Source organism: Mus pahari, chromosome 2, assembly GCF_900095145.1.
Source record: "Mus pahari chromosome 2, PAHARI_EIJ_v1.1, whole genome shotgun sequence".
In the NCBI taxonomy this organism is placed as follows: domain Eukaryota; kingdom Metazoa; phylum Chordata; class Mammalia; order Rodentia; family Muridae; genus Mus; species Mus pahari.
Window position 1 is genome coordinate 44,769,440 of NC_034591.1, and position 18,972 is coordinate 44,788,411.

Below are 18,972 nucleotides of genomic sequence, written 5' to 3' on the forward strand. Positions count from 1 at the left end.
AGAATCCTTGGAGCCACACCAAGCCTCACACCCTTGAAATACTCTTCCAAGATTTTACTGATACTGTGTGGTTAATCTGACCTGGGAACTTCCCAGGACTTGCTTGTATAATCAATTGTGTCACATATTAAATATCTCGAAGCTGATTTCTATTTATTTTCCCTGGAGTACATGTGTCTTTGACTACTTAGATGGCCATTTCACAAAAAAAATTGGAGTCCCACCAACTAGAGTGATGAATGTAATTAATTTGCTTACTGTCCCTAAATCTTAATTTCTCCCTCTCTCCAGTGGGGCCATTTCCTGCCTCAGAGAGCTATGGTGAGAACTGAAGGTTTACAGCTAGCTGGTTGCTTACCACATGGCTGGCATAGGGCACACAGTGTTTCCTTTTCTACCTCTCCAGCCTCCTGTTTCTCCTTTTTTTCTTTTCCCCTTCTCCTTCCCCTTCACTGCACTAGTGGTTCGGTCACTTTTGATAGATGTTTTATTTAAAATCTCACTGAGTGAGTGAGCACAACCACAGCAGATTAAAGCAGACAACTTGTTTTGCATGGCGACTTTGAAGCTTTGGGGATAAGCTAGATTTTATGGTTCAGCTGACTGTGTACTTTATGCAATGTTTTCAGATGATACGATGAATTATTAATTCTAATTAGAGGTGGCAAGCTGGAGACCTGGATTTGTGCCCAGAGAATGGCTTTGCCACATTGTAGACATATGGTCACCTAGACAGTACATCTACATTGTGTACATGAACCCAAGAAAACTTTACAGTGTTTGTTGACATTCTCTATTTCCTTTGTTTCTCTACTACTGAAAGATTTCACTGTTCTCTCTGTGTGTTTTATTTTTAAATTAACATAGATTTTTATCTTCACTTATGCTCAACTGAACATTACTGCCAGGTGAGCAAGACCCAGCATGACTTGTTTGATAGTTTCATTAAGTGTGAGGTTAAGGCTGTCAATAGACTGTAGCTTCATAGCACTTTGAAACTCTTTCCTGGAGCCTATTTTGTCTCTGATCATGTTTATAGAACGAATGTTGTCTCTTAGGTTTGAGCAGACTCTCTTACAGAATACACAAATCCCAGTTACTTGGTACCATAGCACCATCTTTGCTACTTTTCTGGCTTTCAAATCCCTGATTCTGAAATTCTCAGTGGAGTGGATCACTGGCTAAAGTGAATTTTGTGTTTGGTCCTGTCTGATTTTAAGGCAAAGCTACAGATCTAATTGCAGCAGGAAAGATTTAAAAGCCGTAAAAGTCTTCTCAAGTATGTCTAGATAGCCACAGGTTGTTTAAAAATTAATGCCACTTAAAAGTATTTTCCTCTTTTCTAATAATGTAAGCCAGGAGATCTAAGTTAGAAGGGTGTGCATTGTGACTACTGAAGCCGATTCGGATGTGCTTAAACATGGGACAGGCCTGTACACAGTTTTAGCTTTGTTTAAATTGTTCCTTAAGCTGATTTCTTGCTGTGGAGTGCAACGGCAACTAACGGATGCTACTCTAAGATGAGGCCTGTTTCTTCTGATCCCCTCCATGGTACCCTGGACTGTTTAATGGACAGGACTATGAGGTGTGACTTGGATGAATAGAGGCTCAGACAGAGACTTTAGCAACTTCTGTGGGAAGGACTTAACAGGATCATAGCATGGAAGAATTGGGTAGCGACAGTCTGAGAACAACTGAAAGATAAGCCTTCCTCCAGCTAATCACAGTCGGGGAAGGGCCTGGCTCATTGCTAGAAGAGGTGAAAGTGTATCAGAAGGACGTTAAGGAAACATATGTGAGGCAGGAATTACAGTTTGATTTGGACTCGACTTTAGTCACAGTGAGACTGGATAATCGGTTGGTTGGTTATGTTTCTTTAGTTGCAACATAATGGAATCAGGCCATTTAATCCATCAGCTATATGGATTACATCATATACTTCTAGTATGAAGTAATACTTGTACCATGTTCTCATGTATATAATAAGAGCCTTCCCTAAATATCTAAGTACACCTGAGGAAATACCTAGTGCTGTTTTATGAAAATTGATAGAACTAGCTTTCAATTTCTGATATTCTAATTCAAAGTTGTCTAGTATTTATATGTCCACGTTGTTAGTCTCAATATTCTGGCTTTAAGTAATCCTCCTGCCTCAGCCTCCCAAGGAGCTGGAGCCATCTGTACATTCTACTTCACTAAGGGCAACATAATTTAAAATTATTTTCAGAGACATGTTAAAAAACTTTCAAATATACATGCCTAATGATTAAAATAAACATAGTCTTGAAGCTATTAACAATTATGAGTTTAATGTGACTTCAATGTTCTATTTTTGTTGTTTTTGTTGTTATGTTTATTTTGAGGCATGGTTTCTGCTGTGTACCCTTTGTTGTCTTGGAACTTGCTCTGTAGACCAGGATGGACTCAATTTCATAGAGATTGGCCTGCCTATGTTTTCCAAGTGCTGGGATTAAGGGCATAGATCACCATAACCTGGCTCAATATATATATATATATATATATATATATATATATATATATATATATATATATATATATATATATAACTTATTCTTGCCTTATATTAAAAGCTATAATTTTTTCTTTCACCAAAAATTGATAAGAGAAAACAAAAACATATATTAGTATACTATATACTAGGGAATTTCAACACAATCTCTTTTTCTTATCATTTTTGGATTCTTTTTGTTTCTGTTTTGTTTTATCAAATATTTCTCACATTATATTCATATATCCTTCTCTGGATTTTCATATGGCATGAGTATACATTAAACATTTAGCCTTAATTTAACAAGGAAATTCGAACCCTCAAGTGATAAAAATGGATTAATTATGTAATTGACTCAAAAGAGATCTGAAATACTTGTAGAGATCTATAGGAAGGGAACATATGGAAGATGGTAGAAAAAGTCACAGTTAGGACCTCAGACTGAAGCTTCGGCAGCTGGCTATTTGCACAGATGGAGAGAAGTGATGTGTCTTCTAATTGATGAACAAAAATATTCCATGGCCAACAATTCAAAGAAGGACCTATTGTTTTTTGTTTTTGTTTTTGCTTTTGTTTGGGTGGTGGTGGTCTTTGGCCTTTGGAGGTAGAACCATCTGCCCAGATTAGAACAATTCATTAAAATGAAATGTGTGCCTTTATACGTGGAACTATGTGTTTTATAAGTTGTAAGGTAGTTCCTAGTGAGATCTCTGTGGCTTTTCAGGCATCCTCATTGTTATTCTACCTTTCTCTCTCCTTCTTCTATATTTACCTCCATCCCCTCCATAAAGAACCTCCAATTCCCATTTCCCTGATCAGATTAATTATATCCCACTTCTGCCCTCCATTACCAAGCCAAATGGAGAGTTGCAGAGCACAGTCCCAATGGGATACATTTACAAAACCTTCTCGCACCTAAGGCTGAGAGAACACTAAACACTACAGAAGTGTGCAAGAAAGACTGTATGAGTCAGAGCATCACAGAGTTTTCTGTGAGAGTGTGTCTTCTAGTGATATCACAAGCTACACTCATAAAGTTTCTCCAACACGTCTGCCCAGTGTGAGATGACACAAATGGGCATATCAAAGTAGATTTAAAAAAATCCCTCCACTCTACATATAAACAACTGAGGAACACTGGGAGTAACAGATGAGGCCTTTCCCAGGGAAGAACACACCAACTTGTTGATCAATGCCAAATGGTCATCCCTGAAAAAATACATACATTTAACATTATACATACCAAGAAGGTTACATGTGTGAATATATATGTATATGTGTGCATGAAAAAACAATTAGCAAAAAATGAGGCTGTGCATTTGAATGAGAGTTAAGAGGGTTATGTGGAAGGGTTTAGAGGGATGCAAGGGAAGGGAGAAATGTAATTATAATTTCAAAAATAAAATAAAGAAATCTAAAGATTAAAAATATGCAATATACTAAAACATTCCAATAGATTAAAGAGGATGTATAACTCATCATATCAGCTTGATTAGACATTTTCTAATGCACTAAGAGAGAAAATGAGAAAGGCACTGGTCCTAAAGAATGTGTTGGTTATTTAAAGTGTTCAGCCTCCTTATGGATGTACTTTTGAACACAAGTTTATCTGAGTTGATTAAGTTTCAGTGCTACTGAAGGAGTGCCAGTGGGAGTAGGGCAGAGTTCTTCAGAGTTTGGTTCTTTTATTACACTGTAGAATTAAGAAGAAGGAATGGTGAGTGACCTGAAATTCAATGAGAGGATGTGGCAGTCTCAGTGAAAAGATTCAGTTAGTTCACAGGAGAAAGAAAATAGAAATGATGTTTTCTGCTGAAATAAACACTGAAGACTACAAAGGCGTTAGCACACTTTGAAACGTTATGATTAGAGTTAATACCTTAAAGGTTCATTGAAAACTAGAACAACCAAAAGGGAATTTAGAAGCTAAAAGTAAAAGCAGTAAGACATTCTAAATCTTTCCAGGAAAACGGGTGCTGTGAGCAAATCATGGTAAGTCATGTGATGCTCTCTACACAATTAGAAAGTTGTCTGCAGTAGAGAAGGTGACCGAGAAGAATTTTTAGAATCTCAGTGAGTGGCTGAACCATGGGACATCTCAACGTCTCCTCCCCTAGCCTGCAAACCTCAAGGAGCTCAAGGCTAACTTGGGTGACAATTGTCTTTAAGAGCAGAAATGGTTAGGGAAATGTTAACTCAGAATAGAAACTCAGTTTTAAAGGAAATAAGAAAAGCGTTTATTCTGGGTCAATTATGAATGACCATGGCTTAGGAAAAAATGATCCCTTACTCTGAGTGCTTTCCTCCAGCCTGTAAATGAGTATAATCACATTTTGTGAGCAAAGCAAAAAATGAAAGGCATGAATAAATACACTTAAATGCATTGTCCACGTTAGGTCAGCGGGACACAGCAAAGCCATATCTGCCCTATCATACTGGATGCTATCCCCGTGGAATTCTTGGCTCTGGAGATGGTAGATATCTGTTAGGCTTAACAGTACACTGGAAAGTCTTACCAAACGTTTTGGGGAAGTTAGTTCAAATACAAAGATTAAAAATAATGACTATTTTCCAAAGGGCTTAAGAGAGTCCAAGGAAATTTTGTCTCCACCACCATTTTTCTTCTCTCCATAGTCATAGACTTCTACCTAGGCAATGTCAAATAGTGTTTCGTGTCTTTACAGAGATGTGCCTGCCCTAGAGAACTTTATCTTTACAGCAGGCACAATGATAGCAAATCATTTTCAATTAAACTTCTCCATGTCATAAAGTTTTACCTGGCTGGATAATACAGTTCAAATGTGTATGGAAGTTGTTGACAAGAAGACCATTTATAACTTAGCAGAAATTCTAGTAGGTATTTAATGTGACAAAATTATATACAAAACAAGTTTTAATATAATCATATACAGTGACATAAATGTTAACTCTGTTAGAAGAAGGCATTGAACTATATGTAAGTGAATGATTTGTCTCCAAAAGACTGTATTCATCACACTGCCTATCTTCTACTGATGGCTGTGGTCTGGAGGTTCCCACAAATCATGTGCTAAAACTTAATCCCCATGGTGGATGGAGCCATTCAAGAACTGAATAGTGTCTTATGAAAGGGCTGGAAGGACATGTCTACCCTGCCCCCAATCCCTTTTATTTACCTTTTAGCACACAAGAACACAGTAGTCTTTCTGTCTTAAGAATGCTCACAAGAGCCAGTTTGAAAGCAGAGATAGGTCTTTATTAGATATCAAACTTCTGGGCCCCTGATTTGAACTTCTAGCCCCCCAAACTATAAGAAATAAATTTCTACTACAGTTATTAAAAGGATATAGTTCATTACAGTGAAGGAGGCATGGTAGCAGGAACACAAGACAGATTGTCACATTTCAGCTACTGTCAGGAAAACAAATGAACAAGTACATTGGATAACGATATTAAGCCTCAAAACTCCAACCAGTGGCCAACCTCCAACAAGGGTGCATTTCATAAAGTTTTCATGGCCTACTAACTAGCACTTCCATCTGGAGACCAAGTGTTCTGACACATGACCCTATGAGAGATAGTGTATAGTCAACTGAGCACACCTGGTAATGTGTTATAGCCACATACACAGACAAAGACACTGATGGCCAGTCTGGCCAGTAGTAATTCCTTGGGTCACTATGCTGAGTCTCCACTTCTTCTCTCTTACACTCTAGGTTGTCCTGTGTGAGCCAGTACTTTCAAGACCACACAACAATATCTGGCTCTCTGTCACATCTTTATGAGCATTAAGCTTAGGTGCCCAGATTCATACTTCATGACTCTTTACAGATATCTGAGAGGCAACTCAAGCTTGACCTGTAAAGACAAAACCCACAATTTAACCCTTTCCATCCCTCTTACTAATTTTATTATTCCTGCTTTGCTGCTCTGTGAGACCTTTGTGTAATTTCACGTGTTATCTCTATTCTATACCATATCTGTATATTTCTGATTATCATTCCTTTAAATTTAGTAATATTCTAAGGCCTATACAGCTTAGAATCAGCTCTTGCCCTGTTGTGGGAACATTAAGAACAAATATACTAACTAAGATAATTACAGATAAGAACTCAGCACTGTGCAGGGCATTTAGCTGTTTATATGTAGTCAAAGCTCTGTCCAGGAGATGGCGCTCTGAGTGCACTTTTGCTGTTCGTTTTTAATCCCGAGGAATAGTTCACACAAATATGTTTCCTACGCAGATGCTTTGACAGGGATAAGCTGTTATGTGTTTTGCCGTTCTTCATAGTCTTCCGGGCTATTAAGACTTTACCAGATGACTGTGTTGTTTTTCAGATGAAGTAGGTGTTGGAAAAGAAATCTGTAGAAGAAAGAAAAGTTATTGTGGGGCAAGAAGTTTTCTGGTGTGAGAGAAGAGTCGGAGAATTCTAGTTTAAATCTCTTGATATTAACTCCTCTAGAACTGAATAACCTTATCAAAGAGGGCGAAGCAGGCTGGAAGGCTGAAGGGAAGTATATGCTTTAGAACACGACTTAATGAGCACTTAGGAGTTATCTGCAAAATAAACAAGTAAGCTGTATTACTAAAGATGATCAGATAGTGTAGTCCTTTCACTTCCCCCGAATGATGTGTGGTACAGGTTAATCATTTTTACCCCCAGAATGATAAAACCAAGCTAAGCAAACCCAAGTATTTTGTGCTTGCCAAACAAAACTGTGGAGTGAATAGGTTAGGGTGGGCTGTCAATCCAAGCTTCTCTATTAATAAGCACAGACTGTGTATCCTATGGTAGGTTAAGTTATAGACCCCTTTCCCCAAACTAGTTCATCGATAGTTTCTCTGGGCTTCCTTTATCAATTTTGGCTGACTCTAAAGATCACTGGGGAGAATTATAAGGCACCTGTGACCTCCCCACTCAGAACAACTCGTGAGGATCAATAGGAGAGCAAGCAACGACGTTAGCAGGGAATACAGATCACAACTTGTGGGTGAATGGGAACAGAGAATTTTATGGTAGAGAAGTCGTCCAATTCAATGTATCATTGTCTTTGAGATTCCTTAAAGTTGCAGAAAATTGTCACAAACAGAAAGGACGAGGTAGAGGAAAGGGGAGGAGGAATCTGAGACTATAGCTGGAGTAGAGTTGAGGGAGAGGAGAGAGGAGGATGCAAAGGAGGAGCTGAAAGCAAAATAATCTTGTGAGTTGACTCAGACGGTCAAATTACTTACTGCTCAAATAGGATGACTTATAATACCCAGGACTCCTAGGTGCAAAAGAGAATCCAAAAGTTAGCTCCACACTTGCTATTCAATACTCAATAATCAATATTCAAATGCAAACATCAGGTTCACACATACAAGTGCCCATATAACAATAATAATCAATAAAGTACACAATTCAAGAAAAGAGAAAATTTCTTCCCCTGGCTTACAGTTTGGTTTCATTGTCATTACTGGGAATGTCAATTTCTAAACATGGGAACTGTTGAAAGTAGAAAAAAATAGCATAGTTGGCCCAGTATAAAGGCTCAGCTGGTAAAGGAATTTGCTATCAAGCATGGTGGAACCCATATGAAGAAGGAGGGAAATGATTCATAGAAGTTGCACTCTGACCTCCTCAGGTGTGAAGGGACACAGTCATCCTCCACTCTCATGCACACATATACAAACGAATAAGTAATTGTAACTTAAAATATACCAATTATACTTTATAACTTAGATCACTATAACTGGAGTCTCTATTTACAGACAGAAAAGGATACACTTACGGAATCTTTCTACAAAAAGAATGCTCTGGAGAGCTGTCAAGCTCATTCCTATCAAACTCGTGCTTAAATTAGATTTCAGGTGACTTCTGCGATTCTTGAATTCATGAAATTCTTAGACAAATGACTGGATCTGGAAGATATCATCCTAAGTGAGGTAACCCAATCACAAAAGAGCACACATGATATGCAGTTACTGATAAGTGGATATTATCCCAGAAGCTCAGAATCCTTCTTAGAAGGGGGAACAAAATACCCATGGAAGGAGTTACAGAGACAAAGTTCAGAGCAGAGACTGAAGGAACGACCATCCAGAGACTGCCCCACTTGGGGATCCATTCCTTAAACAACCAACAAACCCAGACACTATGGCAGATGCCAACAAGAGCTTGCTAACAGGAGCCTGATATGGCTGTCTCCAGAGAGGCCCTGCCAGTGCCTGACTAATACAGAAGTGTATCCTCACAGCCATCCATGGAGAGCATCCATTGGACAGAGCACAGGGTCTCCAGTGAAGAAGCTAGAGAATGTACCTAAAAAGCTGACAGGGTTTGCAGCCCCATAGGAGGGACATAAATATGAACTAACCAGTACCCCCAGAGTTCATTGGGTCTAAACCACCAATCAAAGAAAACACATGGTAAGATTTGAGACTCTAGCTGCATATGTAGCAAAGGATGGACTAGTTGGTCATCAATGGGAGGAGAGACCGTAGGTCCTGTGAAGGTTTTATGTCCCAGTATAGGGGAATGCCAGGGCCAGGAACAAGAGTGGGTGGGTTGAGGAGCATGGAGAGGAGGGAGGGAATAGGGGATTTTAGGAGGGGAAACTAGGAAAGGGTATAACATTTAATATGTACATAAAGACAATATCTAATTTAAAAAAAAGTACGATTCTCCCATCCCAGTAACTACCCACTGATAGTAGCAACTCAGTATGAAGTGGGGCTTAGATATCATCTAAACCCATCTGTGCAACAATTTTGTCTGCCTTGATATTGTGCAGGTTTTGTTACTTTAGTAATCTGTCTACTGGTGGAAATAAAGTGAACTTTAAATAAAATTTTTATCATCCCCTTCTTTTAAAAAAAAGTACAAAATTATTTCAAATGAAAAGTTGGAAGAAAATGGCTTAAATGGTCAGTGGTAAAGTTTTACCTGGTACATACAATGCTTAGTTTGATCTTTAGCACCATATATTGCCCAGAAGAAAGAAGTTAAGATGCTCAAACATTAATGTGTCTGCATGACATAATGTAATGTATTGTCTTTTAAAATTCATGGAACTGTGATAAAATTTGAATTTAGTTTTAGAATACTCCAGCTTATACAATATAAAAGTTATAGCACATGAAACACAAGAAAAATTTTGGAACATGCTTTTTGATTAATAAAGTTACCAAGATGGGGATATAGAATGTATAGAAATGTATAGAAAGAAATCTGATGAACTTGGTAAATTTCACACAGAGACAACCCCAAAAGTGTTCAAGTAAAATCAATGAACTATGCAGCTATAAATAAATATCTTAAAAGCATGATTTTTTCTTATGGACAGAAAATAAATATTTTATGAAATATTTAAGTGTCATTTCAAAAGTTTCTATTTATAGTGTTTCAAAGGCTATTTTTAAACTTATTTTATTAGATATTTTCTTCATTTACATTTCAAATCTTATTCCGAATGTCCCCTATACCCTCCCCCCACCCTGCTCCCCTGCCCACCCACTCCCACTTCTTGGCCCTGGCATTCCCCTCTATGGGGCATATAAAGTTTGCAAGACCAAGGGGCATCTCTTCCCAACAATGGCTGACTAGGCCATCTTCTGTTAAATATGCAGCTAGAGACACGAGCTCTGGGGGTACTGATTAGTTCATATTGTTGTTTCACCTATAGGGTTGTAGACCCCTTCGGTTCCTTGGGTAATTTCTCTAGCTCCTCTATTGGGGTCTCTGTTCTATCCTATAGATGGGCATCCATTTCTATATTTGCCAGGCATTGGCATAGCCTCACAGAGATAGCTATATCAGTGTCCTTTCAGCAAGATCTTGCTGGCATATACAATAGTGTCTGCGTTTGGTGGCTGATTATGGGATGGACCCCCGGGTGGGGCAGTCTCTGGATGGTCCATCCTTTCATCTTAGCTCCAAACTTTGTCTCTGCCACTTCTTTCATGGGTATTTTATTCCCTATTTTAGGGAGGAATGAATCATCCACATGTTGTTCTTCCTTATCTTGATTTTCTTGTGTTTTGGAGATTGTATCTTGGATATTCTAGGTTTCTTGGCTAATATCCACTTATCAATGAGTGCATATCAAGTGAGTTCTTTTGTGATTGGGTTACCTCACTAACAATGATATCCTCCAGATACATCCATTTGCCTAAGAATTTCATAAATTCATTGTTTTTAATAGCTGAGTAGTACTCCATTGTGTAAATGTACCACATTTTCTGTATCCATTCCTCTGTTGAGGGACATCTGGGTTCTTTCCAGCTTCTGGCTATTATAAATAGGGTGGCTATGAACATAGTGGAGCATGTGTCCTTATTACCAGTTGGAACATCTTCTGGGTATATACCTAGAAGAGGTATTGCTGGATCTTCTGGTAATACTATGTCCAATTTTCTGAGAAACCAGCAGACTGATTTTCAGAGTGCTTGTACAAGCTTGCAAACCCACCAGCAATGGAGGAGTGTTCCTCTTTCTCCACATCCTCGCCAGCATCTGCTGTCCCCTTCAAAGGCTATTTTCAATTGAAGTTGTTTGAAGTGTCCCAATTCAGAAAAAAATGTAATTAAAAGGATCCAATTTAACTCTGACAAGGATTATTTTCAGACACAGACATCTAGTTAAAGTTTTAAATATTAATGTTAAATCTCAAATGCGTGCAATAGCTTGGCCACTACAACTTACTTCAAAAAAACAACAAAAGTAGGTACATTTGGTGAGAAAATACCTTCAAAAATCTGTCAGACAAAAGTGTTCATATTTTTGTTGGATAGTATTTTCTTGAATTATCAGGTCTGTGGCTTTTAATATAGCTAGAACTTATGAAATCTATTTTGACAATTTGATTATGTTTTTAAGCAGAGTTTCTTATAGCTCAGGCTGCCTTTGAACTCACTGTGTAGTCAAGGGTGTTCTTGATTTCCTGACCCTTCTCCCACCATCTTCCAAGCCCTGAGATGACAAGCCTACACTGACAAACTAAGTCTATGAGGTGGTGGTGATGGGACCCAGGGCAACTTGTGTGCTATTCAAACTCTACCAATTTAGCCATATTCATATGGACTATTTATAGACACTGCATGCCATAACTAATACCTAGTAGTCAGCTTCCTCTTTAGTTATAAAGGCGACTATAATAAGGGCTGAGTGTGTGTTAGTTGTTTTTGAAATGGTGGTTCTATGTATCCGTGATGCAAACTTACATCAACCTCTCTGTACATGCAGTGTCCTAATGGTGAGTGAACACCTAGGGTATTTATTTCTCCTCTCCTTTAGTGCTCAGTCATTACTGCTCTGACTAAAGATTGATTTCAGAATCCTAGGATTTAAACTCTTTTAAGGCAGAATTTCATATTCTTCTGACTTTGGACCAGTGCGTACATTGACTAACTTGCCATTGTTCTTTCATTCTATGTACGCAACGGTTTCAGTTTTGGATTCTTGGCCATTGGCTATTTCAGCATTCACTCAAATTACATATCTATAAATGTCAATTTAGCGTGCTACAAACCAAGTCAGCCAACATCAACCACAGTAAAGGTAAGAGTCTGCCGAGTGGGTTTTATTTTCCTTTAGAACACTTAGGTAGAAATTTTTAGGACATGGCTAACAAGTTAAAAATATTTTTAATACTATCGTGAAATCCTTCGGAGGGCAATGTGTGATTGCTCAGTCACTTTAAGCAAAACACTCATTAGCATACACTAAGCCTACAGCAGTGCCGTGAAAGTTGAGGGATTGAAACAGCAGAAGCGAGAAGGCTCAGTGTTTTAAGTGTGAAAGTTCCTCAGATGGACATTTTGAGGTGAAGAGCAATAATCCATACAATGTCCTCACCCAGTCACAGTAAGCACTGAGGCATTCTTGTCTTTACTTTAGGAACGCTATGCCATGCCTTTACTTCAGATGTGTTTTATGGTGTGTCTATATGACATTTAATGTTTTCTCTAGTTTAGCACATTAAATTCCTGGAGATCTAAGCACTGATGATGTGTTAGGGCTCATCCTGTCTTATTATTGACTCAAATCACTGTCTGATACTGTTGTATTTATTTATAATCTATAGGATAGTTTTACTGTTTAAAATGTTTACATTGAAGTCGCTGTTGGTTGGGGTTGTTAGTAAGAATCAAGTATTCCTGGAGTTCAGATACAACTCTTTATACTTGAATACCTTGCCTGGTCTCTGTGAAATTGATTTCCTTACCTATAATGTACAAATAATAATTATTGTGATTATAAAAATCATTTAAATATTTTCAGATACCCTCAAAAAGTTTTTGGACTTACTTAGCATTTTTTGCACATTTGTTACCAGATAAACCATATTATAATTTAGAGTTCTTTTTTACCATCATCAACCTGGGCATATGTTCATTTTTCCACAATATCATGCCAGCATTTAGAATACCTGTTTCTTCAAAACTGTTTAGAGTTTGTAAATTTCACCTGTAACACTATGTTTCAGTTTCCTTATTAGAGGTGGTGACTTTTATGTTAATGCATATTAATTGTTCTTAATTTTTTGCTTTGCATATCATCTGTATACTCCGTGCTCCACCTAGTGTTCTGTAGTGGTTCAGCTCTTTTATTTTCTATGTAAAAACACTCTGGGTTTTATAATAAGATTTCCTGTTTTTATGTTATTTGTTGCCAGCATCAATCCTCTGCCACTTAGAGATTTTTTAAAAAAGTATTAAACAGATTGTGATGTCCACACATAGTTTTGACTTATTTTTAAAATATTTCTGTAGTAAAATTCTTAAACTTTTTAAAATAACATGCTTAAATTTCCTCTCATTAAGATCTGGGCCTTCTATACTTTATTCCTACCTCTTTAAATTTTTTTTATTTTGAAATAATTTTGAATTATAAAGAGTAACTTAAAAGATATGAAAAGTTTCAATTTTCCCTACAGGCTGGCAATTTTTATTATACTTTATTTTTTTCTCATGTGTGATTTCTAATCCTTTAACTATCTGAATTTTTCATAATAAAATTTTATCTTTATTTTGTTTATTTGCATATATGTTATAAACTAGAGAGCTAACTTAACCTCCCTTTCCATTTATTAGCTTCATTTCTAAAACTGTCAGTATTTACAAAAACCGCACTTACCAAATATTAAGATATTATATATATTCAGGTATTCCTTCATTCACCCAATAATTTTGTGTCATTAATTATTTAAATCCAATAAGAGTTTATCTCTTGATGCTATGGATAGATTATGAAAGTTCCTTTCTGAAACCCAGGTTTGAGTCAATCATCATTAGGAAGAATATAGAGGGTGAAATTTAATCTAATTACATTGTGTAGAAGTGAGGACTTTGGGAAGCCATCATGGTGAGATCTCCACACGTGGTGCTTGTGGCTTCCTGTGAAGAGGGAGACAGACCAAAACAACTCACACACACCTTGTCCTTACTCACAATATATTCTCCAATATCTCTTAACTCTGCCAGAAACAGGGTTTTTAACTAGACATCCCTTGACTTTGCACCAGAACTGTATGTGACACACATACACACCACACACACACACACACACACACACACACACACACACACACACACACACACACGATCTAGAATCAAGGCCAACCTCCTACAGTGATTCCATGACTACATACACAGCTAAGTGACAGAGTATATAACCAGATGGGCACAATAATGAAACCAAAAGAAAACTATGGGGACAAATTTCAATGATGTACAAGGATGCACATACCTGCAAACTGAATATGATTACACATATGGAAATTCAGTTACTATAACCAAATTGGCATCATTTCAAGGACTCAAAAATGATTCAACACAGGTGAATAAGGAAATGTAATCTATCACCTTAATCTATTGTAGGACAGAAATCATTTGATCATCTCAATAGATGCTTTTGACAGACTACAAAGCATGTTCATAATAAAGTCATAGAAATAGAGGAGACATAGTTAAAAAAAAAAAAAACAGAGGTTGCATATGACAAATTTCCACCTAACATTTAACAAAACTGTGAAAAACTAAAAACAATAATGAACATGGAAAGGTTGCCCATTTTCTTCACTCCCATTCAAAACAGTCCCTGAAGTCTTAGAGTGATAACAAGACAAAGTAAGAGTGATGCAAAAGGAAAGGAAGACAACACATTATCCACATTTTCAGGCCATATTGTCTTCTACATAACGATGCTGAAGATTCCACATTAAAAGTCTTCTAATGAAAAAAAAAAACATTTTAAGTAAAGTGTCAGGACAAAGAACGCACACACAAAACCCAGCCGACTTTCTATATGCTAGTTTTATGAACTTGCTGAGAATGAAGGCAAATAATCCTATTAACAGTAGAAAGAAGAGGAGAGGAGTGAAAGAAGCAGGCAAGATCAACCTGGGCACTCTAGGCATAAACTGAAGCATGATTTGAAAGGTCTTTACTACAAACATTTTTAGGCTCTGAAGAGAAACTTTTTGACATTAGAAAACAGAAAGTTCTTACGTGCTCATGGATTGGCAGACTAAATATAGTGAAAACGTCTATGTCACCAAAACTCTATGTAGTCTGCATCAAACATTCAAAACATTTTTTTATAGAGACAGAGAAAACTATCCTAAGATATATACAAAGGTACAAAAGATTCCAGCTCTCCAAAGCAATTTTGCATAAGGTAACAATAAAAACAATAGATTGCCAAGTTATTATAAGCAAAAATTAAAAAAAAAGATGTTCATACAAAATAGACACATGGAGCAATGGACTAGAATAGGGGGTCTATAATTAAACCAGGTCTAGCAAATTATATAATATTATACTTCTCTACTTTCCCTAAAGAGCAGAACCTAATGAAATTCTGCCTAATAGCAAATCCAGATTGAATATTCTATACTACTATTCATATTCTAAGACTGTACCCCCAAACAGAAGAGATTTTGTTTTGCAAGAAACAAAGGGGTAAAGCAAGAAAGAACAGGGGTAAAACTTCACATGAGATGTTATCTCGACTATGATATATGACTGAAGCTAGATGTGTGAACAAGAATGAATAAAGAATTGATTCTTTCATGAAAACATTCAATTGTAATTAGTGATAATCTTGGGGTATAGCATAGTTTAGTTGGTATCTAAATTATAATTGTCAGCAGTAGAAAATTTGAAATGAGCAAATAAGATGATTATATTCATTATACTGTATATTGGTACAAACACTCAAGTTTCAGTTATCACAGTGCAAGATCTGAGAATGGGAAATTTTGGGGTATTTTTCTAGACAAGCAAATTATTTTAATCTAGCTCTGTATTAATCCTGAACATATCTCTAAAAACACAGAGGAAAAAAATTCCAAGATTTTCTCTCTCTGGAAAAAAAAAAATCCACAAATAAAATGTCAGCATGACCAATGATTTCTAAACTAGTGAAATATCAGTTAATATTTTATCTTTCATTAGCATGTTCAGAATAATAAATGTTTTAGGCTTAAGTCTAATGTTTGAGAAAAATATGTTATAACAAAATATGTTATAACAGTCAAATAAGTAAAAACAATATAAAAGGAGGGATCATGGAGTCAAACTCACAACAGAAAGACGAATTAGGAAAATAAGAAACACAAGGTGCATCAAAACATTCTGAAATGAGCCATGAGTAACTCTGTCACATTTAGAAAGTGCTCCATTTTTAAAAAGATGTTTTGTATTATCAGCGTATATGCAGACTTATAATTTAGGGCTACACATTCTGATCTGTGATAGACTTGGAAGCCTTTAGGACAGTGGTTCTCAACCTGTGGGTTGCAACCCCTTTGTGGCCAATGGAGCCTTTCACAGGGTTAGCATACCAGTTATCCTACATATCAGAGGTTCACACTACGATTCATAATAGTAGCAACATTATCATCGTGACAGAGCAATGAAAATAACTTTATGGTTGGGAGTCACTACTATATGAAGAAACTGTCTTAAAGAATCAGGTTAGAATTCATTGTATTTTTTAGTATTTATATCTTCCATCTGGGTACAGCCTAGTCTTCTGGATTCTGAGTGTCCCTCGTGTTCCCCTCTCTGTCTTCCACACTCAACATAATAACACTTTTCTTTTTATGGTGCTTTCTATCCAAAATACAGAACAATGGAGAACCACTCCGTTTTTCCTTTCACAAGACTCAACTTAGTTCTTTACCTCAAGATCTTCAGGCATTTTAAATGATGTTAGTTTGCCTGCTTAAAATTCCAGTGCCATAGTGAGGGATAAAATAGGCAGATATTTTAGGAGATGTTTATATAATCTTGAATTATCTGTGAAAGCCAGATGAGTGCCGGGGACATTGAAATGCAAGAGCATATTCTTGGGACTATTTGGTTTCCAAAGTTCTTTCAGAGCATCTAGTTCTGCAACAAAAAACATCCTTTTGCTCCTGAAACTGGCTCAGACAGAACATAATGAACAAAGAACAATGTCTGCTGGATGGAGCATTGGAGGTAAGCCCATCATTTGCTTAACAAAGCAAGGCAGAAGTCTACCTCTCTAGGGCTCTTTTCATCTAGAAACTGGGTTTGGAACCAGCTAGACATAAGCTCTGTCCAGTGGGATCCATCACTTCCTGCTTTTAGAAAGGCACAAAGAATAGGCTCCTTTGTGTTTCCCTACCATTCACCTTCTTTTGTCTGGGCTGGAGCTGGAGGTGTGCTTAAATAATGAAGGCTTGTACACACACATTTCCTTTTTCCCAACTGGGGATTCACATCCTCATTTTCCCAGAGCAAGGTGAAGCTGCTTTTCAATTCGGCCTACTTTCAAAAGCTGATGTAAAATAATATGAAGTGAAAGTCTTTCCTAATGAGACAGTTAATTAGAAGGGTAAGGTCTTCCATGTCCCTTTCAATGCCTTTCATTATTATTATTTCTCTTATCCTCGAATAGCTATGGCATTCTTTCTGAAAGCAGGGAGCAGAGCGAGTGCTCTTTAGCTATCTAGATCCTGTTAAAATCAAACAAGTTGGCCCTTATATCTTCTAGCAAGCCACTTGTTTCTGTGTTCTGGTTTTTGTATAATTAATGAGACTTTTGTATTAGTGTACATGCGTACACACCACAAGGTGGAATTCAGTGCATGAACCCAGCATTGTCTCTCCTGACTACTAGAACAGGTCCACCTCTTTGAAATGGAAATTTACGAAACACATGACAAGATTGAAATCAAGCCACAGGCTGGTGCTGTGGTTTAAAAAGGGGTAACACTCCCTTTATAGATCTGACTCATTGTTTCATTACCTGGTGGACATTTCAACAACATTGTTCTTGCTTACATAGAATCTTATCAACGTTCACTTCTTCAAACACCTACTCTGATGGGGGAAGATGTCCACAAAGAACAAGCTCAAAGCATCCAGCCACTAAATTTTTGTCTAGCTTTTGCCAGAGCACTGTTAAATGCTGTCAAAATTCACCTTCTTTATAGTAGGAGGAGGTAGGAATGACTTTTTGTTCTCCATCACTGAAAGACCTTCTTAAAAAAAAAAAAAAAAAAAAAAACAGTTGTTGAAAGAAGGAAGCATTCTGATGTTGGTGGTGGGTATTAACTTCCTTGTCACAACTTACAAGATCCTAATGTTTCAAAGAAAGCAAAGGTGACTTATCAAGGCTACTAAGCAGGTATAAACCTAAATATTTATTTAATAAGCATTTTATTAAATGGAGAGCTCTCAAGCAAAATACATATTTTCTATGAGGCCCTTTTTATTCTTATTCTTCAAATGAAACAAGAAGAGAGGGCATAACCTTACTTAATAGTTTTAAAATGCAGGCAGAAAGTAAATTAGAATTGTGTATTCTCTCTGCTTTTCTCACATCTAATCCTGGCATGACCTTTTTCTCCCTTTACACTGTATGAAAAGTTTACAAGGTCTTGTACTGACCTAGAAACATCAGTATACATAAAAAGGCTTTTATTTTAACAAAAAGAAATGTGTAAAATTTTTATAGAGGAGAACAAACACACATTAAACTGGATAGGGCTGTCTATATGAGAAAACTAAACATCATATTAACTTTAAAAATTAGTAATGAGGAACTCAATTATTTACAATGATGAGAAAATGAAACGTTCTTTTCTTATTCTATTCTACCTTTGGTGTCCACAAGAAGTCTGACCTGTTGTTAAAATGCCCAAAAGCAAAACTTAAGAGTAAAAAGGCTCACTGTTCCAGGAGTTATTGTATAGCTTTCAGTACTTAAACTACTGTCGATTCTTCTTTAGTCAGTATTAAAAAAGGATCAAAAATCCATGGTATTTGTTGAATGAATAAATACTAAAATTGAATATTTATCATTTTGTCATTGTATATTTCATTTGTGACTGCTACAGAGAAATATACTTGACCCTGATTATTAATAGCTGCTATTCAACTAAAATTATTTTAGCTCTTATAACTTAGAGGTATATTATTCATATATATATATATATATATATATATATATATATATACAATATTTTAA